This window comes from Scyliorhinus torazame, chromosome 19 (genome assembly GCF_047496885.1).
Source record: "Scyliorhinus torazame isolate Kashiwa2021f chromosome 19, sScyTor2.1, whole genome shotgun sequence".
Taxonomy (NCBI): domain Eukaryota; kingdom Metazoa; phylum Chordata; class Chondrichthyes; order Carcharhiniformes; family Scyliorhinidae; genus Scyliorhinus; species Scyliorhinus torazame.
In genome coordinates this window covers 116,324,981-116,347,898 of record NC_092725.1, presented here as the reverse complement: position 1 = coordinate 116,347,898, position 22,918 = coordinate 116,324,981, and the positions used below count along the sequence as shown (strand labels likewise).

Genomic DNA, 22,918 nt, shown 5'->3' with positions numbered 1-22,918 from the left:
ATAGGGCGGCGCGGTGGCACAATAATTAGCACTGTTGCCCCAGTGCCAGGGACCCAGGATCAATTCCGACCTCGGGTGACTGTCTGTTTGGAGTTTGAAAATTCTCCCTATGTCTGTGTGGGTTTCCTCCGGGTGCTCCGGTTTCTTCCCACAGTCTAAACATTTGCAAGTTAGGTGGATTGGCCATTCTAAATTGCCCCTATTACTGGTTGGGATGGGGACATGGACCTAGGTAGAGTGCTCTTTCGGAGGGTCATGCAGACTCGGCTGAATGGTGTCCTTCTGCACTGTAGTGATCTATGATTCCATGAAATAAATAGAATATCAAAATCCTAAATGAGCTTACAGGAGAGCTGTTCTATGGTAAACTTTGCCCCACAAACTATCTTGTTATTTAACTTACTTAATGTCCATTAGGAGTATCATAATTAACCTCTGCTTCTCCCACTTAGGGGAGAGCCAAGGAAATAAGAGGTAGGATTCCCACTTGTGACTCCTTCTGTAATGTGTCCCTTTGTGGACAGAGCAAGATCATGCTCAACTTGTTATATTCCAGTATTCAATTAACCTGCTAACACTCATTGTCGTGTTTCACACAAGAAAAGCAACCTGTCAAATAGGCTCTCAAACGACTGTCAGCAGGAACTGTATTCCTGGTGCTTGTAGGAGAAATGCTGGAAATTAAAACAGAAATGAGAAAGAAAATGGGGCAGAATCTCCAACAAAAAAAATGTCTATGCATTAGAATAATTGTTTTTGTAACATTTTTAATATGAATCCTAATCCCATTTTTATTCATTTAATATTAGTTTTAAGAGCAACCTGTGCAACAATATAATACTTTGAAAATCAAAACCAGAGCATGATTCAGACAACTGACACGGTACAGAACAGGTCAAAAGGTTGAAAGAGTGCTTTCAGATTAATGTTCTCTAGCTAAAGTACAATATTTGTTTACAGTAATTTAATGTTAGATAAATGAATGAAAAAGAATCCAGGTACAAAGAAGGCTTCATGTGAAGGTAACCTGTATTCCATCAGAATATTGAACTTGTTTTAAACTTCTCCAATGCATTAAATGTGACTCTTCTGAAATTTAGTTTAATTTACAATAGGCAATGTGAACAATTTAGAATGTCAGTTAAAAATCAGGGCAAGTGCTTCTGTCTCTTCAAGCAAACAGACAGACAGACACACACACATTCCAAACGTCTTATCTACTTTCCTGGTTCAAAAAGTATGGTCCATTAAAAAAAAAATTTGTACATCTTTAAATTGATGCCTTCTAATCCACATCTCAAGTAAAACTCTAATAATTCACTTACCCAGACTTGGCCATTAGTGTTAATGCTCCCAGTCTCACTCTTATTGTCATGAATCCAATCATATTTCAGACAATCTGTATAATCGTTGAACAGCCATTTTATATTTTCACTCTGAAAACAGAAAGCAAATTATTGCACACACCAAATAAGACATTGTGCAATCGCTCATAGAACAATTTGCAGATGAAATCATAATTCGTGTACACATTTTTAAAACTGTGATTCACCTCCATTTCAAATAAAATTAAGATAATGATCATCAAACCAAAGTAATTTGTTTTAATTCCTGTAGCTGTAGTTGGAAAGACTCGGACATCAAGTTTTGAAACCAAAATACAGCAGAATTCTTGTGTTCAAATGACTGATGATAATGCCACATAATTACATTTTTTGCATTCCACTACATCAAGCATGGGTTAAATTTAGCTTAGGCAGTGTTTCTCCCACTGGCTTAGTGGGTTTTTTCAAGGTTTAACTGAGTCACAAAGACTTGCAGGATACCAGGTTTGATCCTTAGACTGTTCTAGGTTAACAATTATAACCAGTGTAAGGGTGCTGCATCGAGCCGTAACACCCTTTAGCTTGGAGGGGAAGGTTAGCTACAACAGCAGCCCCCCCCCCCCCCGATTGCTCTTCAGTGCTTCCAACAGAATGAGTCTATGATCAGCTGAGGAGACACCCACTCTCAATCATAACACACATTAACGATTATAAACAAGGGGGGAAAAAGTTTGTGTGGGTTTTCCCCCCACAACCCAAATGTGGCCATGCTAAATTGCCCCTTAATTGGAAAAAATGAATTGGGTACTCAAACTTTATTTTAAAAAATTGAAAATACAATTTCATGAATAACAAACACTCAAATAAAGTAACCGTGGGCCAATGGTTCATATGCAATTGTGTCTTGACACTGTGAGGAAAGGGGGAGGGGAGGGGGGCTGAAAAACTATAGGAAGAAAATCCAAAATTGTAAATACCCTGAACCATCCCAATATGCTCCAATCAAAAATGGAGGAGGAATCGGTAAAAGGGTCCTTTTCCTAGAAAAAAGTCTTATAGTAGCATTTCTGAACGGCAACTGCCAAATTTTAGGCAGCTGCGTTGTGCACTTGCATCCATTAGGAATTATTTTAAGCTCCAATTTATCTTGGACCCTATAACAACTGTGGATAGAAGAAATTTTTATTACAAGCCATCTGAACGAGATTCATGCAACACCTTTTTTAAACACCACTTTTAATTAAACAGTAAAAGTATGGTGTTTCAACCAGCTAAATGGTGCAATATTATCAATTCATCAATCCGTTCCACCATATAGCCAATTATCCTGGATTGAAGTGTACATTAATCGTACTCAAGTTCTGTGCACAACTTTTGAACAAGAAATCGATGAACTGCCTTTGATTTTGTCTCATACTATGCGCCATTTTAACATTAACCTTGAACGTCTCAACTTCCAGATTGTTTACAGCTCATATAAACCCCAGAAAACAGACTAAGTGAGTTAGGTTTAAACAGTACAGAAGAACATATGCCTTGGAAATTATTTCAAATTCAAGAGGCTGAATTATTTTTTGGGATAATTGAATAATTCCAGGAAAGGGAGGACAATTAGCCTACTAATGATTCTGAAGCTACTTGGAATGCCTACTGTCATTTTCTTCAAAGTTTTTTGCTTGCAATAGTGCCCTTAAAATAACCATCATTTACTGCTCAGCTATTGATTATGGAAAAGATTTTATTTCTATACGTTGTTGATAGAATTAGTAGGTAATGGACTTAATTTATTTTATTACAATTTAAATAAATAAATTTAGAGTATCCAATTATTTTTTTTCCAATAAAGGGACAATTTAGCCTGGCCAATTCACCTACCCTGAACATGTTTGGGTTGTGGGGGCAAGACCCTCACAGACACGGGGAGAATGTGAAAACTCCACATGGACAGTAACCTTTGGCCAGGATCGAACCCGTGTCCTCGGCACTGTGAGGTAGCAGTGCTAACCATTGCGCCACCGTGTCATCCTATAGTTTAATACAATTAAGAGCATTTTTTATTGGAGAGGAAGCAGGACATCACAAATATGTTCACTCAAATCTGCATTTTTGAAGGTGTTTCGTGGAAATGAAGCCAAATGAGTGGAAATTCCGGAGGCACTGGCCTTAATTTTAAAATCTTCTTTGTGGTGTCAGAGGATTGGAGAATCGGCAGATGCTATATCCTTGTCCAAAGAAGAGTGTATGGATAAGTCCAGCAATTACAGGCCAGTCAGTTCACCCACAAGCTGTTGGGGAAGCTTTTAGAAGCAACAATTTAGGACAACATTTCTTGTCACTTGGTTAATTAAGGAAAGCCAGTACGGATTTGTTTAACTAACTTGTTTCGATTTTTTTGATGTGGGAACAGTGATGGTTGATGAGGGCAATGCTGTTGATGTGCATACATAGACTTCCAAAAGGCAACTGATAAAGCGTCGCAGAACAGACGTGCAAGCAAAGTTGGAGCTCAAACAGTAGCAAATTGACCAAGTGGCAGGAAGCAAACTAGTGGTGAAAGATTGTTTTTTAGGCTGGAGGAAAGTTTATAGTGGAGTTCCCTCCTCTTCCTGAAATATGTAAATGACCTACACCTTGGTTACAGGGTATAATTTCAAAATTTGCATATGATACGAAACTTGAAAGTATTCTGAACCATGAGGAGGACAGTGTAGAACTTTAAAAGGCTGTAAGACAGGTTGATGGAATGGGTGGGCAAATGGCAGATGAAATTCAATGCAGAAAAAACTGAATTGCGTAATTATGGCAGCACGAATGAAGAGACAATAAAGGGTTCAATTTTAAATGAAATGCGAGAGCAGAGGGACCTGGGTGTATATATGCATAGATCATTAAAGGTGGTAGGACAGATTGAGTTGTTAATAAAGCATACAGCATCCTTGGATTTATTAATAAGGGCATAATGTGTAAAAGCATGTTAAACCTGCATAAAATATTGGTTCGGCCTCAACTGGAGTATTGTGTCCCGTTCTGGACGCCACACTTTAGAAGGCATGTGAAGGCTTTAGACAGGGCGCAGAAAAGTTTCACGAGAATGGTCCCAGTGATGAGGAACTTTAATTATATAGAAAGATTGGATATGTTGGGGCTGTTTTCCTTGGAAAAGGTTGAGAGGAGATTTGATAGCGGTATTCAAAATCATATGGGTTCTGGACAGAGTAGTTAGGGAGAAACTTCTCCAGTTGGAGGAAGGATTGAGAATTAGAGGGCACAGATTTAAGGTAATTGGCAAAACAAGAAATGGAGACAAAAATAAAACTTTTTGCAGCAGCAAGTAGTTAGGATCTGGAATCCACAACCTCTGTGTGCGTGTGGAGGCAAGGTCAATTGAGTCTTTCAAAAGGGAATGGTAATCAAAAAAATTGGAGGTCTAAAGGAAAAGGAGGGAGACACTTAGGGTGGCACGGTGGCACAGTGGTTAGCATTTCTGCCTTACAGTTCCAGGGACCCGGGTTCAATTCTGGCCTCGGTTTGCACTTCCTCCCAGTGTCTGCCTGGGTTTCCTCTAGGTGCTCCGGTTTCCTCCCACAGTCTAAAGATGTGGCCTGCTAAATTGCCCCATAAGTGTCCAAAAGGTTAGGTGAGGTTACTGGGTTCCGGGGATAGGGTGGAGAATTGGGCTTAAGTAAGGTGCTCTTTCCGAGGGCTGGTGCAGACCCGATGGGCCAAATGGTCTCCTTCGGCATTGTAAATTCAATGATTCTAACAGCTCCCACAGAGGGCCAGCACAGACGATGTACGGATTCTCCTATTTAATCCCTGTCCATTCCCTTCTCCTCCTTTTAATTTCTGTTAATCCTTTCGCTATTACAATTTTATTGCCCATGGTTGATTGATGCCCTTAAGACCAAGCAGCTTATCTTTAATTTAGAAACAGGAAACTCCAGCAGGATGTGCTGTTTGGTCTGACATCAGTGATGACCCAGACTGACTGGCTTGGCTGGGGCCAATGAGCTGTCCCCCCAAATCCAGGTTCTTTTCAGGGACAGGCAGCAATTGGTTCTGCTGTCTCTGGAATGTTCCTTAGTGAGACCAGGTTTTACTTTTGTTTTGATGTCAGAAACCTGGAGGGCCACAGCTCTGATTTCTCCCTCATCTAATGGATTATTTCTAAAGGTCCGAAGTAAAAATCTCTTTCTGCACAGCCAGACTGAACTGCAGGGAAACCAAAGTCAAGCCACCAGCTGCGGGCAGGGTTCAGATGTTTAAAATCTTGTGTGGGGAACTCTGTTCTTATCTCAGTAAGGCTGTTGGTCATTCTGGCGGAGTTGGAAACAAGAAAGAATTAAACAGACCCGAGGCTGTTCCTTTGAATGATGGCCCAGGTTAATAAAAGTTAAAGTGCCTTTCCAGAGGAAATCCTATTGTCTGGGAGTACTGACTGAATGCTCCTGCTAGCAGTGCATCACTAACCATCCTGGGAGGATAGCCTGTTGAAAAGACTTTAACATCGGAAGCAAGTTCACTCATCTTTTGTTTCATCTTAATCCCTTATTATTTACCCCCCTGCCCCGTGTGTCTGCCTCACGTGTTTGGGTAGAGAGATGGTGGGGCAGTAAAAGGGGAGTAGTAGAGTAATAGCTGGCCATTATTCCATTATAATTTCAACTTTGCTTCCATTATAAATAAACAGTTATTGTGTTCAATTTACAAATCTGGTGGCTATAACTTATTGAGCAGTCAAGGGGCTAAAGAATCTGCAAATTTTATACACATTATTGCTTGTGTTGTGAATCTGGAGTCTCGAATCTCGATTCCAGCCCCACAGACCCAGCCCAGGGTGTTGTAACAATACGATGGGCTAAATAGCCTCCTTCTATGATTTTACGATTCCAAGTAAAGTCAGGAATTCACATCATAACAAGAGAGAGTTAAAGCTACACTACTGTAGGCAATGCTACAGCCTTTTGTTTCAGCTCGGGTCGGTGGACGTCTTATACATTTTACAAAATTAATTTTAGTTTGATCGACAAACCTTTCTCTGGTAAGGTGATAATGAAATGTTAAAAATAAATCAGTATTAACCTGTGGCAGCATGGCGGGCACAGATTAGTATACAAGATGGCTTCATAGGTATCAATCCTATTCCAACATCTTCTATCTCACCGAGTTGTTAACTAAAGTGATACCTGGTATTTCCTTTCCTGCCATGATCACCCCTTTCCTCCAACACACTTGCAGTATCTCTTTTTGATGGGTATCTGTATATTAAACCACACCTTCCCTCTGGCAAATGATTGAAGCAGAGCCCACTTAAAATTCTTGGGCACAGGATCAGTCAGAACGGTTGGGGTTAGCGACTATTTGTTTGTACTGAACTAATCTCCCTGGAATGTCTGCAATAAATAGGATACACGTCAACTCAGACTGAGATGGGGTGGGGAGGGTGTGCGCGGAACAGTGAAGGTGGGGCGGAGAAGAGATTGGAGGCTAAGGAAAATCCTTATCTTCCTACTGTACACAAATAAATGTTCGCAGTTGACACTGGATTTTTCGATTGCTGTAAAACAATGCGCTGAGGAGCTACCGTTCTGATCTCCAAACCAATTTGCAACTGTTAACTTTTTTCTTGGACAAACGCAAATTCTGGCTTACCAATCTATTTTTTAAAAAAAATATTTTTATTCAACTTTTTTACATATTTTCAACAAACCCCCCCTCCTTACAGAAATAAGAAAAAACAAAGAACACATAAATAAACATCTTATAACTATGTCACGTATTCCCCCAATATACAAGCCCCCCCATTAAACGATAATTAACACAGTAGTAAACACCAAGTGCCCCCCCCCCCCCCCCCCGGGTTGCTGCTACTGCTGACCACCTCCTAATGCTCTGCTAGAAAGTCTAGGAACGGTTGCCACCGCCTGAAGAACCCTTGCACAGATCCTCTTCAGGCAAATTTTACCCTCTCCAATTTAATAAACCCTGCCATGTCGCTGATCCAGACTTCCTCGCTTGGGGGCCTCACATCCTTCCACTGTAGCAGAATCCTCCGCCGGGCTACCAGGGACGCAAAGGCCAGAATACCGGCCTCTTTCGCCTCCTGCACTCCCGGCTCGTCCGATACCCCAAATAATGCGAGCCCCCAACTCGACTTAACCCGGGTGTTTACCACCTTAGACACCGTCCTCGCAACACCCCTCCAGAACTCATCCAGCGTTGGGCACGCCCAGAACATGTGGGCATGATTTGCTGGGCTTCCCGAACACCTCACACACCTGTCCTCCACTCCAAAAAATCGACTCAACCTTGCCCCCGTCATGTGCGCCCTGTACAGAACCTTAAATTGTATCAGGCTAAGCCTGGCGCAAGAGGAGGAAGAATTTACCCTACCCAGGGCGTCCGCCCACGTACCCTCGTCTATCTCCTCCCCCAGCTCCTCCTCCTATTTACCTTTCAGCTCCTCCACCGAGGCCTCCTCCTGCATCTCCTGGTAGATCGCCGAGACCTTGCCTTCTCCAACCCACACCCCCAAGAGCACCCTATCCTGGTTCCTACATGCTGGCAGCACCGGAAATTCCCTCACCTGCCGTCTTACAAACGCCCTTACCTGCATGTACCTGAAGGCATGTCCAGGGGGGAGCCCGAATTTTTCCTCCAGCGCCCCAAGCTCGCAAACGTCCCATCTACAAATAGGCTCCCATCCTTCTAATACCTGCCCTGTGCCAGCTGAAGAACCCCCCATCCATTCTCCCCGGGACAAACCGATGGTTCTCTTGGATCGAGGACCACACCGAAGCCTCTGCCTCCCCCCTGTGGCGTCTCCACTGCCCCCAGATTTTGAGGGTCGCCGCTACCACTGGATTCGTGGTGTACCTTGTCGGCAGGAGCGGCAGCGATGCCGTCATCAGCGCTCTCAGGCTCGTGCCCACACAGGACGCCATCTCCAGCCTCTTCCACGTCGCCCCCTCCCCCTCCATTACCCACTTGCGTATCATCGCCACATTGGCAGCCCAGTAGTACCCACACAGATTAGGCAACGCTAGCCCTCCTCTGTTCATTCCAGAACACCCTTCTCACCCTCGAGGTCTTTTTTGCCCATACAAACCCTATGATGCTCCTGCTGACCCGCTTAAAAAAGGCCTTAGGGATCAGGATAGGGAGGCACTGGAATATAAAAAGGAACCTCGGGAGCACCGTCATCTTCACCGACTGTACCTACCCACCAGGGAGAATGGCAGCATATCCCACCTTTTAAACTCCTCCTCCATCTGTTCCACCAGCCTCATCAAGTTGAGCTGATGTAGGGCCCCGCAGCTCCTGGCCACCTGGATCCCTACGTACCAAAAACTCCTTTCCGCCCACTTCAGTGGAAGTTTGTCTATCCCCCTTCCCTGGTCACCCTGGGTGTAACACGAATAGCTCACTCTTCCCCATGTTGAGCTTATACCCGGAAAAGTCTCCAAACTCCCTGAGGATCCGCATCACCTCCAGCACCCCACTCCTCCCCCCGCACCAGCCCCCTCCAGTTCCTGGACTCCCTCAAAGCCATCGCCAAATTTTCATTTCATTTCAAAGGTTCAATTGCCAACGCAAATAGCAGGGGGGATAGGGGGCGCCCCTGCCTCATCCCCCGGTACAACAAAAAGTATTCCGACCTCCTCCGATTTGTGGCCACACTCGTCACCGGGGCTTCGTACAGTAACCTAACCCAACTAACGAACCCCTCCCCGAACCTCCTCAACACTTCCCACAGGTACCCCCACTCCACCCTTTCGAAGGCCGTCTCCGCATCCATAGCCGCCACTATCTCCGCTTCCCCCTCTACTGCAGGCATCATGATTACATTTAGGAGCCTCCACACATTGGTGTTTAGCTGCCTTCCCTTGACGAAACCCGCCTGGTCCTCGTGGATCATCCCCGGAACACAGTCCTCAATTCTGGTAGCCAACACCTTCGCTAACAGCTTCGCATCCACGTTGAGGAGCGAGATTGGCCTATACGACCCGCACTGTAAAGGGTCCTTGTCCCGCTTCAAGATCAGTGAGATCAGCGCCCTGGACATCGTCGGGGGTAGGGCACCCCCCCATCCTCGCCTCACTGAAAGTCCTCACGAATAATGGGCCCAACAGGTCCATATACCTCCTGTAAAATTCCACCGGGAACCCACCTGGCCCCGGTGCCTTCCCCGCCTGCATACTCCCCAGCCCCTTAGTCAGCTCCTCCAGCCCTACCGGTGCCCCAAGCCTGCCACCTGCCCCTCCTCTACCCTCGGGAACCTCAGCCAGTCCAGAAAACGATGCAACCCCCCTCCTCCGTCGGGGGTTCAGACCTATACAGCCCCTCATAGAAGTCTCTAAATACCCCATTTATTCCCACCGCACTCCGCACCGTGTTTCCCCCCTTTATCCCTAACTCCCCCAATCTCCATCGCTGCCTCCCACTTCCGCAGCTGGTGTGCCAGCATCCGGCTAGCCTTCTCCCCGTATTCATACACCGCCCCTTGCGCCTTCCTCCACTGCACCTCCGCCTTCTTGGTAGTCAACAGGTCGAACTCGGCCTGGAGGCTTCGTCGCTCCTTGAGTAGTCCCTCCTCGGGGACCTCTGCATACCTCCTATCTACCCTTAAAATCTCCCCCACCAACCTCGCCCTCTCTCTCATCTCCTTCCCCTCCATGTGGGCCCTAGTGGAGATTAGCTCTCCCCTAATCACCGCCTTCAGCGCCTCCCAGACCACCCCTACCTGCACCTCCCCATTATCGTTCACCTCTAGGTATCTTTCAATGCATCCCCGGATCCGCCCGCTCACCTCCTCATCCGCCAACAAACCCACCTCTAGGCGCCACAGCGGGCGCTGGTCCCTCTCCTCCCTTAGCTCGAGCTCCACCCAGTGCGGGGCATGATCTGAGATGGCTATGGCCGAGTACTCCATGTCCTCCACCCTCGGGCTCAGCGCCCTGCTCAAAACGAAGAAGTCAATCCGGGAGTCGGCTTTACGGACGTGGGAAAAGAAAGAGAATTCCCTGGCCCCCGGCTTAACAAACCTCCATGGGTCCATGCCTCCCATCTGGCCCATAAACCCCCTCAACACCTTGGCCGCCGCCGGCCTCTTAACCGTCCTGGATCTAGGGCGGTCCAATGCTGGATCCAATACCGTATTAAAGTTCCCCCCATTATCAAACTCCCTGCCTCCAGGTCCGGAATCCGGCCCAACACGCGCCGCATAAATCCGGCATCGTCCCAATTCGGGGCATACACATTCACCAAGACCACCCGCACCCCCTGCAGCTTACCGCTCACCATCACTTACCTACCTCTATTGTCTGCCACGATGCTCAGCGCCTCAAACGACACCCGCTTCCCCACCAAAATCGCCACCCCTCGATTCTTTGCTTCCAATCCAGAATGGAAAACCTGCCCCCACCCACCACTTTCTCAGCCTAACCCGGTCTGCTACCCTCAAATGTGTTTCCTGGAGCATGACCACATCTGCCTACAGTCCCTTCAGGTGCGCGAACACACGGGCCCTCTTGACCGGCCCGTTCAGGCCTCTCTCTCCCGCCCCGCCGATTAGCCATCTCCCTTTCTAGGCCAGCCGCGTGCCCGCGCCTCCTGCACTCTCCATTCCCCCCAAGCTGCAGACCCCCGTCCCGACTCTCTCTTCAGGTTCCAGCTCCCCTTTGGCCAATGCAGCAGCAACCCAGTTCTCTCCCCACCCCCCACCCCCCAGCTAGGTCCCCCCTAGCTGCGTTGCTTCCCCCCACCATAGCACTCCTGTAAGTCAGCTGACTCCTGCTGACCCCGGCCGCTCCCGCCACTCCATCGACCCCCCCCCCCCCCCCCCCCAGTGTGAGAAACTCTCCCCTCCCCCCCCGCTTCCTGTCCATCAGCGGGCGCTCCTCTCCAGCAGCACCCCTCCCCCCTGACCCCACCCCCTTCTTCCCTAGCGCGGGCAACGAAAACCCCACGCTTTCCAGCAAGCCGGCCACGCCCCCTCAGGCGCAGCTCCCTTTCGTGGCCTGATCCCAGCTCCCCCACCTCGGGCCCCACCTCGGGCCTCCCCTCTCCCATCCCCCCAATGGGGCCCCCTCTTCCAACCACCGACGCCCACACTCTCACCAAACCCCCACTACGAAACATTTCACCCTACCCCACCTAGCACCCAAACAAAAACAGTACCAAACAGAACAGAACATCCCCCAAAACACAACAATCACATCAATCCCCTCTCGACATCCCCTCGCAACTGACCCTCAATCCGAGTCCAACTTTTCGGCCTGGATAAAGGTCCACACCTCCTCCGGCGTCTCAAACTAGTGGTGGCCATCCTTGAAAGTGACCCACAGTCGCGCCGGCTGCAACATTCCAAATGTCACCCCCTTCCAATGCAGAGCCGCCTTAGCCCGACTGTACCCGGCCCTCTTCTTGGTCACCTCCGCGCTCCCGTCCTGGTATATCCGGACCTCTGCATTCTCCCACCTGCTGTTCCGCTCCTTCTTTGCCCACCTTAGGACACACTCCCTGTCCACGAAGCGGTGGAACCGCACCAGCACCGCCTGCGGCGGCTCGTTGGGCTTGGGCCTCCTCGCCAGGACTCGGTGGGCCCCCTCCAGCTCCAGGGGCCCCGGGAAGGCCCCCGCGCCCATCAACGTGTTCAGCATTGTGACCACGTATGCTCCAACATCCGACCCCTCCACTCCCTCCGGGAGACCCAGAATCCGTAGGTTCTTCCTCCTCGACCGGTTCTCCATGTCCTCGAACTTCTCCTGCCATTTCTTATGCATCGCCTCGTGCGCCTCTACCTTCACCGCCAGGCCCAAGATCTCGTCCTCGTTCTCAGAGGCCTTTTGCCGCACCTCCCGGATCGCCGCCCCTTGGGCCTTCTGGGTCTCGAGCAGCTTGTCTTTCGAAACCTTCATCGGCTCCAACAGCTCTGCCTTCAATTCCGTGAAGCAGCGCTGGAGAAACTCCTGCTGTTCCTGCGACCACGCTGCCTAGTCTCCACCCGCTGCCATCTTGATTTTCCTCCCTCGCACTTTCCGTTGCTCCAAAACTACTTTTTTCACCGCTCCACTCCTGGTCCAATCCATACAGTGCCGGGGAAATGTTACTATCACCTTCCCACACTGGGAACCGTCGAACAAATGCTGCTGGGGGCCCTAAAAAGAGCCCAAAAGTCCGTTTCTGTCAGGAGCTGCCGAACGTGCGACTTAGCTCCGCATAGCCGCAACCGGAAGTGACCTGGCTTCCCAATCTATGATCATTAAGTGGATTTTTTTTTTTCTGGCATTTGCATTGTATTTATGAATGTGAATTGTAGATCGAGCATGGAATATTTTGACTGCCTTTTCATTTCACCGAATTGTCTTTGTTTTTGCAACACGCAAAGTTCAATCCTGAAGTCAGGTAAACTGACAGGCGCGAAGACACCCAGGAGACATGTTACTTTTCCAAAGCTCAGGATAATTAATAAGGGGCCCAGATTGGCTCAAGTTCATTTTTAAAAGCTGCTCTCTTCAACAGCAGTCAGCTGGCAAACAATGAATTCAGAGTTTGGAGATGCTACCTTCTTTTTGCCTCACCATCCTATTTAAATTACACTTACCATGTCACAGTATTTTTTATTTTTTCTCCCCCAATTAATGGGCAATTTAGCATGGGCAATCTACCTACCCTGCACACCCTTTGGGTTGTGGAGGGGAGACCAATGCAGACATGGGGAGAATGTGTAAACTCCACACAGTGTGCCGGGGCTGGGATCGAACCCGGGTCCTAGGTGCCGTGAGGCAGCAGTGCTAACCACTGTGCAACCGTGCCGCTTTTACCATGTCACAGCATTAGTTATTTTCAACACGTATGTGAGCTTTTGATTCGATAGGCCGAATGGCCTCCTTCTGCACTGTATGAATTCTATGATTCCATTGTAGGACTGAGGGAGTATGGCACGGTTGGGTGGGCTTATTTTAGATGGGACGTTAAATATTCTCTCTCCGGTGAATGCAAAAGATCCATGACACTACATTGAAGAGGAGTAGGAGTTATCCAGTGTCCTGGCCAAAATGTAGCCCTTGATCAACATTGTAAAAACACATTATCTGGTCATTATCACATTGCTATTTGTGGGTGCTTGCTAACTGGTTGTGGGTTTCTGTCACTTCTACAACCATAACTATATATTTTTTTCTAAAGTATTTAAGAATCCTTTATTAATAAGAGAGCTGCTACCCATAACCTGAACAAAAACTCCTGTGCTTCTTCATTTCTGTATTATATTTATCTTCAAGACAAATAGCACAGCGCAGTCAGTCCTGGAGTGCATTTCTCTCTCAGATATTCATCCTAATCAGTCCATACATTTGATTCTTGATACTCATGTTCCTCATGAACATGCTGCTCATAAGATTTGCAATGCTGATGTATATTCCTGGCACAGCCAGGAAGCAAATCATAGGGAAACCATCCGCCAACGACAAAGCTGGCAGGGGAACTATTACTGCTTTTCATATCCTTTTTGTCCTTTTCATGGATTTCTCAGAATTAAATCCCATAATGTTCTGTCTCAAGAGTGGCTTTATTCTTGTGCTTTGCATACCAAAGTGTAAACATTGTCCTTACTGATTTCCAGCAATATTCAGGTTATTGCAATATCATCCACTGTCAACAAATTCATCCAAACAAGTCACAAAACAGCTGCAGCAACTATATCTTTGCTTATTCTCAGCTTCTGGATCTAGCCTCTGTCTTCTTCAGCCCACCTGTACTGCACCGCTGGACTCATTAACACCTACTGAGCTCAGCTGGCTGACTCCTTTGACATGGTTTCAAACAATTTCAGCTACCCCAAAGGTTTTGGTTTCCAATTTCAGTTTCCGATTCCTTAGAAACTGGAAGGGTCTATTTCCTTGCCGACTTTCCCTTTTCAGTTTCTCCTTAACAATTAAGGGCCGCCTTAAAAAAAAATAGATCTGAAACCATGGATTCCATCATATTATCAATTCATAATTCAAATGATCAGAATTTCACTTTGGGTCTAGCAAATGCGGAACCAATAGCTTCAGTATAGAACCAAATAGCTTCAGTATAGAACCTCTGGATCTGGGAGTCTGTCAACTCACATCCACTTTGGCTTTCGTTGCAGAATTAATAATGTTTTCACCCTGGCAGTTTTTCACCTAAACATTCATTTAATGGTAATTATTTGGCCACACCTACATCATATACAATCACTTTAATCACCAGTTCATCCAAGCCTTGCAGCTTTCCATGTGCAGCTTGAGCTTTAGTCTGGAGCAGCCACAGCTCCAGCTCACAATGCACCTACTGTTTTCCTGATGACGATCAAAATTCTGCAAAATACTGAAAAGGCATTGAAAGGGTCGCAAACATGCACCAAAATGCTACCAATATCATAACATTTTTCAGCTGCAATAATTCCACAATGTTTAAAGGGTTTGACACTGGCCATGTTTTCAAAATGCAGCAGTCAGATTATTAATTTGATAAACTTTTTGGCAACAGTGTGGTTTTGAAATTAGAGTAAACCAAACTCTCCAGGATACTACCAATGACTAAAGGGAGGCTAGAAGATATGTCCTTCTTTTGGCTCTGTCGTGTTACTTAATTATTTTGAACACAAGCTGTACTTGTATGCTAATCTTACAAGATTCATTAAGAAATTGTGCAAATTCAAGTAGAAATTGTTGATTGATAATTACGCCAAAGTCGGGTGGTCTAAGATTGCTAACTTAGTGACTACACTATGTTTAACTTCATTCATTGACCCTTTCACCACCACATTCCACAGCCATACTGAAGTTTGGCTTCAAAGCAGTGATTTGTAGGTCAAATTATTAAACACAGTAAGCATTTTATTTATAGACACTGTATTAATAAATATGTGGAAAAACCGAAATGTATCTTGGCAACATTTAAATTCCACAGAGTGCATGGTGCTAGTAAATCTATTCAAATACTTCGTGGGCTCACTTAACAAATACAACAGAAAAAGCATCTTGAAGCTCCTTTTGTTTTTTCCATTGATGTGATGGAATGAACTCTGACCTGCTGTTTTGCCTTCAATTGCGAAAACATAAATATTTCAAACCCTTTTCATAGGACTCAGATATCTACAGAGATTATGTCAAAGCTTTGAAAATGTTGACACATTTCTCTTTCACAGCACCGACAGAAATTTTCAAATATTGAACAGTACAGTATTACATTAGCATCGTCTTCAAGAACAGGCCCTTTCCTTCACTGCCCCACCCCTTTGTCATTTGCCTTTGCATAGCTGCAAAAGGGTTTTTGACTTGTCGAGAAACATTTTACTAGCCTGGAGGACATTGATATTCAGAAGTCCAGGTCTGAGAAATAATTTTCCATTATGATTTTTGTCAGACTTGTCCAAAGAGGAAAAATCATGGTACAATACAAATAACTTTTATGACTACAAATAGATACGTGTTGAACAGTACAGAATTGAAGTGCACTTCAGTATAGAAAATTGCCTAGTGATTCTGGCACCGTTGCCTCTGGATTTCCCCGAAGGATCGATCCTTGACTCTCCAGCCTCTGAATTATCAGACTGTGTCCCCCCACACTCGACTAGCAGATATTTACTCTAATTGAATATCGTGAAGACAAAGCCATTGTCTTCAGTCCCCACCACAAAACTCCAAAACTAGCCACCGATTTCATACCACTCCCTGACCATTCACAATTTTGAGACCATAGCTAACCCTAATGTGAGCTTCCAACCACATATTCTCACCATCACCAAGCCCATCTACATCCACCACTGTAACATCACCCAATCCCACCCCATTTTCAGCTTAGATGCTGGTGAAAACCCCCTTCCAAAACTCTGCTTCTTGTATCTTAATTCCCAAGCCCCGTTCATCCACCACTCCCAGACTCACCAAAACAGAAGTGTCCCCGGGCATATCTCGGCTTTATTTTCAAATCCTTCTCTGATCTCATCCTACCCCATCTCTGTAATTTCCTCTGGCCCTACAGCTTTCCAAGCTCTGTACTGCTCTATTTCTAGCTTTTTGCACACCATGATTTTAGTCACTCTGTCATTGACAGCTGTGCTTTCAGCTTTTGAGGTCCCAAACTCTGGAATTCTCTTATTACTCCTCTTTCCCCTCCATTAGATTGTTTCTTAAAACCAAGCTTTTGGTCATGAGTCCTGATATCTTCTTATATGGCTCGGTGTCAACATTTATTTAATAACACTCTTATCAATGCCTTGGAACACTTGCATTGAAGGTAATATAGAAATGCAAGCTGTTAAGTGAACGTAACATTATAATTTTTAAAAATGCTTTACCAATATGATAAAGGTTTGGCACAATATACACACACACACATTAAATAAGATTTTATACTACTAGAGCATCGTAAACTAAAACAAAAAAAGATAAGTGTTGAAGACTAAGTGACACAATTAGTTAGACACTGATCTTTCCTATTTTGCAAAAATGTTCAAATCCAGCCTCGAGTAATTGAATGAAAGTCTTCCCTATACAACTGTGTAGGCTAAATATGGAGAGTTCAGTCATCTTAGTCCAATTCTTAATGCACAGCACTTCCCCTATTTACAATCTCTTGAGGTACATGACAGCTTTGTGTGAAACATGGAAAAATGTCACTCAGATTAGGTAGAGGGGTGTTCTTCTGAGGGTAGAGTTGAGGCACATTGGTGCGATAGTTATTGAGGAAGTTTCACAATATGCTGGAACTAGACAGTATTTAATTCCTGCGCATCATCACATAAGTCAGATCAGATTTCTTTTCACAACTGGATTTAAAAAGCATGAATGATCATTTAAAAATATTAGACATCGGTGGTAATATGCAGGGTTGCCATTAGTAAGACGTTGAAACAAAAACACACACATAACCAGTTTGAATTGGAACCTGTACTCCAAACAACAATCTTGGCCTAAAAAGAGTTTAGGACTGCACCATGAAACTTGAGTTTACTTTTACTGATGTAATGGTAAGAGGCCCATCCATTTTAGTTCTGGTCCACATGGATTTCTCAGGCCACTTAGCTCTTGCAGGCAAAAGAGCAAGAAAGCAGTTGTTACTATGCTTGCTAAACGGTAAGCATCTCCCCACAACAGTGTGTGATATTGGGGTTCAGCAACACAAAGTGTTGGTACTTTAGTAAGTGGTGTCACCTTGACTTCTGAGAAATACCTCCACTTCAACAACATGACAGAGCACAAGTCAGAAATTTAATTTCTAGTCTAATTATTTCCCCTGTTTTACTTTTTTCTCTTCTGACATACTTATCTTTACCAAAACAGTTTTGTGCAACTTCTTATCCAGTTCGAAGAACCATGCTTAGGAAATGTTTTTTTTTCTGTTGGTACTAATCATCAGCTAGCACTGCAGAGAGAATATAATTGTTCCTGGACCAATTCCTAGAAACAATTTAATTCACTTGAAAGTACCCCTACAAAAGCACTTTCCACTGGGAAACTACTTTTGATATTTGATACTGTGTAGCTGTTTCAGTCTGCAACTTTGCAGAATGCTCGATTTAAATTAATTCAGACCTTAATTCAACCATCATTTAGGTCACCAGTGTGACCGTTTTCTTCCAGAAGATTCTTAGTCACCATTATCTTGCTGGAACCTGTAACACTTGGCACATTTTACTGTGTGCGCAGTTTTGGTTCAAATGGAATTTTTAATGTCAAGATTACATGGCAAAATAATAGTCTGCATTATGACTGATCAGCAGCCAATTTGAAAGTCTCATTGCGTCTTCAACACAAACTAAGGAAGTGAAATGAGCTGGGATGCACATGCATAGGATTGGCCTGCATGGTGCAAACGCTCCCACTATCAGGAGCAGCTGCATCTACAGAACCCAAGAATCTGGTTTCTTTCAATATTCTACCAAGAATGACTCGATGTAGGGTACTAAATCAGTGATGGTGCATTTCCAGAATGAGAATAGGGAATAAACTGCCACCTGCAAACACACGGATAAGTACTTGGTCAGGAAAGGCGACCAAAGTGCCCGACGGGCAACACAGTAGCACAGTGGTTAGCACAGTTGCTTCACAACTCCAGGGTCCCAGGTTCGATTCCCGGCTTGGGTCACTGCCTGTGCGGAGTCTGCATGTTCTCACCGTGTCTGCGTGGGTTTCCTCTGGGTGCTCCGGTTTCCTCCCACAGTCCAAAGATATGCAGGTTAGGTGGATTGGCCATGCTAAATTGCCCTTAGTGTCCAAAAAGGTTAGGTGGGGTTACTGGGATAGCGTGGGGGTGTGGGCTTAGGTAGGGTGATCTTTTCAAGGGCCAGTGCAGACTCCAAGGGCCGAATGGCCTCCTTCTGCACTGTAAATTCTGTGATTCTATAACTAGGGGGCATAGCCTCAAAATAAGGGGAAGTAGATTTAGGACTGAGCTTAGGAGGAACTTTTTCACCCAAAGGGTTGTGAATCTATAGAATTCCCTGCCCAGTGAAGCAGTTGAGGCTCCTCCATTAAATGTTTTCAAGATTAAGATAGATATTTTTTTGAAGAATAAAGAAATAAAGGGTTATGGTGTTTGGGCGGGAAAGTGGAGCTCAGTCCACAAAAGATCAGCCATGATCTCATTGAATGGAGGAGCAGGCTCGAAGGGCCAGATAGCCTACTCCTGCTCCTAGTTCTTATATTCTTATGTTCTGATGCTTGGGAAGATCTAGTCATCCACTCAAACAGTACTATGGGTCAAAGATATATTAGGCCACATATTCATAGGATGCAGCTCAGAACCTGCAGTACAGCCTCATTGTACAATCCATAATCCTTCAGGCAGAACCAGGATGCACTCATATCTGAGCCAGGCAGGATTAAGGGTATACAGGTCAGCATATTATAAGGGAGGAGTGCTGAAAGTTTCAAATGAATAGCGATGAATAGGTGAAGCTTTTAAAATGCCAAATCAGCAACACCACTGGATTATTACATGATTTCTGGGAATTTCTTCACGTCTGCGCCACCCCCACCAAAATGGCTTTTTCAACTTTCTAAAATGGCACATTGTGAGTGAGGTTGGTGGGAACAGTCAGGATGATTTTACCTGGAAAAAATACCATGCTCCTTCCAAATGGTCAATCTGAGATCATTCGTTAAGTTTACCACTTGGAAGTCAACTGACTCATTCACTACTGCCCATCACAGGTCACTTAGTAAATGGTAAATAGCACACAGCTCTCAAAAGCAGAATGCGGAACATTTAGCCAGCATAGTTTTATCTCTGACAGTTTAAAGTTAAAATTCTTGTGGGCACAGTTCAAAAGATAACTCCACATGCTCACCCACACTTATCACCGAATTCAACTGCAGCTTTCTTCGCTCTGGCCACGGTGACATGAATATTAGGAATGTGTTTATACCACCAGCTGTCAACACTAGAAAGTTGCCTTTTAACAGCAGGGAATGGCTCAGTGAGGTTTCACAGCAGATCCTATATGTGTTAGGAAAGTGGTTCTTCAATTCATGCTCACATCAGAATTTCAGAACATTTTAACAAAGCCAACATATAAGCAGTGTGGAACTTCAGCAACCAGACTTGCGTTCTCATTCCTTTCACTCCCCGTGACAGCAGACCTGTGACTCATTTGCCCATGCAGCTTCTGACTAATTAGCCATAACATCACTGTATTGGAACCCAAGGTTTTGCAACAATGATTTACAGACCACGGCTAAAGCAAGGTATACACTGGGAATGCAATTGTGTCATAGAACCATAGCATAGGAGGGAGGCAGTATCATTAAACTTGTATTTTGGAACAAAGTGCTTCCACTGCTCCTGCTTTCATCAAATGGCCAAGGAGCGTCGTCAGTCAGTCAGTCACCAGGTGAAGACTATTCAACAGAATTACACAGTCCAGCTACAACAGTCTCTGTCTGGTTGCAGTGAATAAAAGCCAGCTTTTGAAGAAAGTGTGCTGTCAGCCTGCCGGCTCATTTGAGAGAGAGAAAAAAAATACTATAACCACACACAAGACCCAGTGCGCAGGCTTGTAGTTTGTGCATTACACCCACACAGCTTTCTTTGACTGTGTGATTAGAAGGGCTGATGCATGATCACACCAAATTCCTTCCTTCAGCTCACACATCAAGAACTTGCCCTCTTGGCTGCATTCTTTTGCTAACAACCACGGTAACCTTGGCAACCAAGCACTCCTATTATGACCAGCTGGTCTTTTAAAGCTGTCTACGCCAGCATCTGAACTTTTGTATCACTTCAAACAGGGCCAAGAGTTTACTTCAACTCCCACATCATTTTTTCAGAAACTAGACAGGGGCCTAGTTTAAGCCAAGCTCGGGTCACAATTGACACCAAAACGAAAAGGCTGCATCTCCTTAAATCTCAGGTCAAATATACTGCCCTGCTACATAGACTGCGCATGCAGTCGTGTCTAGCTTGGAAATGAATTGCTGAGAAAAAAAGATGCCAGGATTTGTGATTGTTGGCAAAGTACATTCTCTGCCTGTTCCTAATGGCAACGCGAGCCCTCAAAGTAACCCCTGTTGACACTGCTGTCAGAACCTTCCACCACATCGCTAAATATGAATTCTAACTGTTTTGGGATTTGAGTGTTGTTTGAGCAGACTTTACTAGGAAAACTGGAATCCTGCTGGTTTTAAAAGGTATAAAAGGCACATTCAGAGCATTGAAGTGCAGAGGATTGCAGACACCCCGCTCTCCCATGGCAGACGAGCCTCAGTTCCACTAATCGATGGGCAGCTCATTTCCTTAAAAAAGTGGCCGTGTGACTAGATTGTTGGGGATAAGCAAGTCAATTTTACTTATGCAAATGTATGGAGCCAGCATTTTCATTCCATGTGTAAAAGTAAAGCCCAGCTCACTTCTAGAGTCCAATTTATAAAGGAGAGCTGTGAATGGTGTTGCTCTCTGGAAGCAAGGTCTGGTGACGGCACATCACGATGGCAAAACTAGCTGAAGCTTATAGAATTGTTCCTGGCCTCAGGCAGAAAATCTCAACCCTCGAGGTGCAATTCCTATTAATGAAAATGAACTGAACAAATAGAAACAAAAATACCATCTTAGCCACCAACACTCCCTCAATGTCCCTGCTTAAAACCAAGAAAGAGTCAATGTTTGTAATAATCCATAAATAACAGCAGCTGCATTTTACAACAAATCTCATCCAAGTTCTATTTTTGTAAACTCTGGATTGAGTTTACCACACTGTACACATTAACAGGAAAAACTTTTTGGAATTCAAGATGTATTATTGGAAACTCACTTCATTTTGCTCAAGTTCTTCCCTGCCCTATCCTATTTTGAATATTTATATGGGTTGTGCCGAACGTGTCCAATTCATTCCATGCTGTTTTCTACTTTAATTCTTCATTCAAATCAGCAAATTCATGTTGTGTGATAAAATGTTATTGTAAAAATAGCTTAAAAGGCACAGCACGAGTCAGGAAAGAGTACACCCAACCTGTAATCAAAGATAAATGACAGCTTTATATTAAAAGAAACCTGGTTTACCTCAGCAAGCGTTAAGACCTGGACCGCTGACTGACTGACTTCTATTTTGCCACAGATGCTGCTTAACCTGCCGTGTTTTTCCAGCTTTTTCCCCTTCGTCCAAAGATCTAACATCTGGGGTGTTTTGCTTTCTGTTTAAGCACTGCAACCAATTTATTTTGTGGGAAAATAGCTGGAGTTGCTCTGACCATGTCAGAAACTATTAAGGCAGTGACTCAAACCTTTTTCAGATCAAACCCAAAGATATATGTGGCTAAAATATGCAACACAACAAGGATGGTGTCATTAGCAGCTGCCTGTTCCAAATCTTTGAATGAAGGTACAGTATACTCTACATTCCACGGGCAACCGATCCAACCAGAGAAAATAAGGTGAAACAATAACTTCACTGGAATGTTTGATCCAAAATGATTGTGTCACCAATTCTCAAATTTTGTTGAAAAATATTGCTCTTTTTTGGGGAAAAAAACTGCAGATGCTGGAAATCTGAAATACAAAGAGATTTATTCAAAATTAGACATTTTCTTTCCTCCCAAATTTTTGCAAGAGACTACAGATCTAACCTATCCACTTGAAATTAGATGTGACAAAAATGGTTCCTGCAATGAATTGTTGGAGGTAAACCTTGCACAGATTGGGCAGCACGGTGGCGCAGGGGGTTAGCCCTGCTGCCTCACGCGCCGAGGTCCCACGTTCGATCCTGGCTCTGGGTCACTGTCCGTGTGGAGTTTGCACATTCTCCCCGTGTTTGCGTGGGTTTCGCCCACACAACCCAAAGATGTGCAGGGTAGATGGATTGGCCACGCTAAATTGCCCCTTAATTGGAAAAAATGAATTGGGTACTCTAAATTTATTTTTTAAAATTATATTTAAAAAAAACCTTGCACAGATTTGGTTTGATATTTTAATTGATCTTTTTTTTTTTTTTAGAAAAAAACATGCGCAACTTCAGGATAAAGCCAGATTTTCTTTTGATGTTATTTAGCTTCATTTGAAATCTCATGCGAACATTATGATTAGCCATATTAAGTTCAAAGGTGATGTTAAATTATACAGTAAGG

General features: G+C 44.7%; 1 protein-coding gene across 4 annotated transcripts in view; it reads right to left on the bottom strand.

The window, feature by feature from the left end:
• The window catches only part of frs2a (fibroblast growth factor receptor substrate 2a), a 113,351-nt gene that overhangs the window by 37,409 nt on the left and 53,024 nt on the right, over nt 1-22,918 (bottom strand). For 2 of the 4 annotated variants that reach the window (XM_072485085.1, XM_072485088.1), the window contains exon 2: nt 1,326-1,436. The gene's annotated coding sequence lies outside the window, so the exon portion shown is untranslated. Of the gene's footprint in view, nt 1-1,325; nt 1,437-14,537; nt 14,557-21,857; nt 22,079-22,918 lie in introns of those variants that run through there. The other 2 variants (XM_072485087.1, XM_072485086.1) reach the window with 2 other exon arrangements.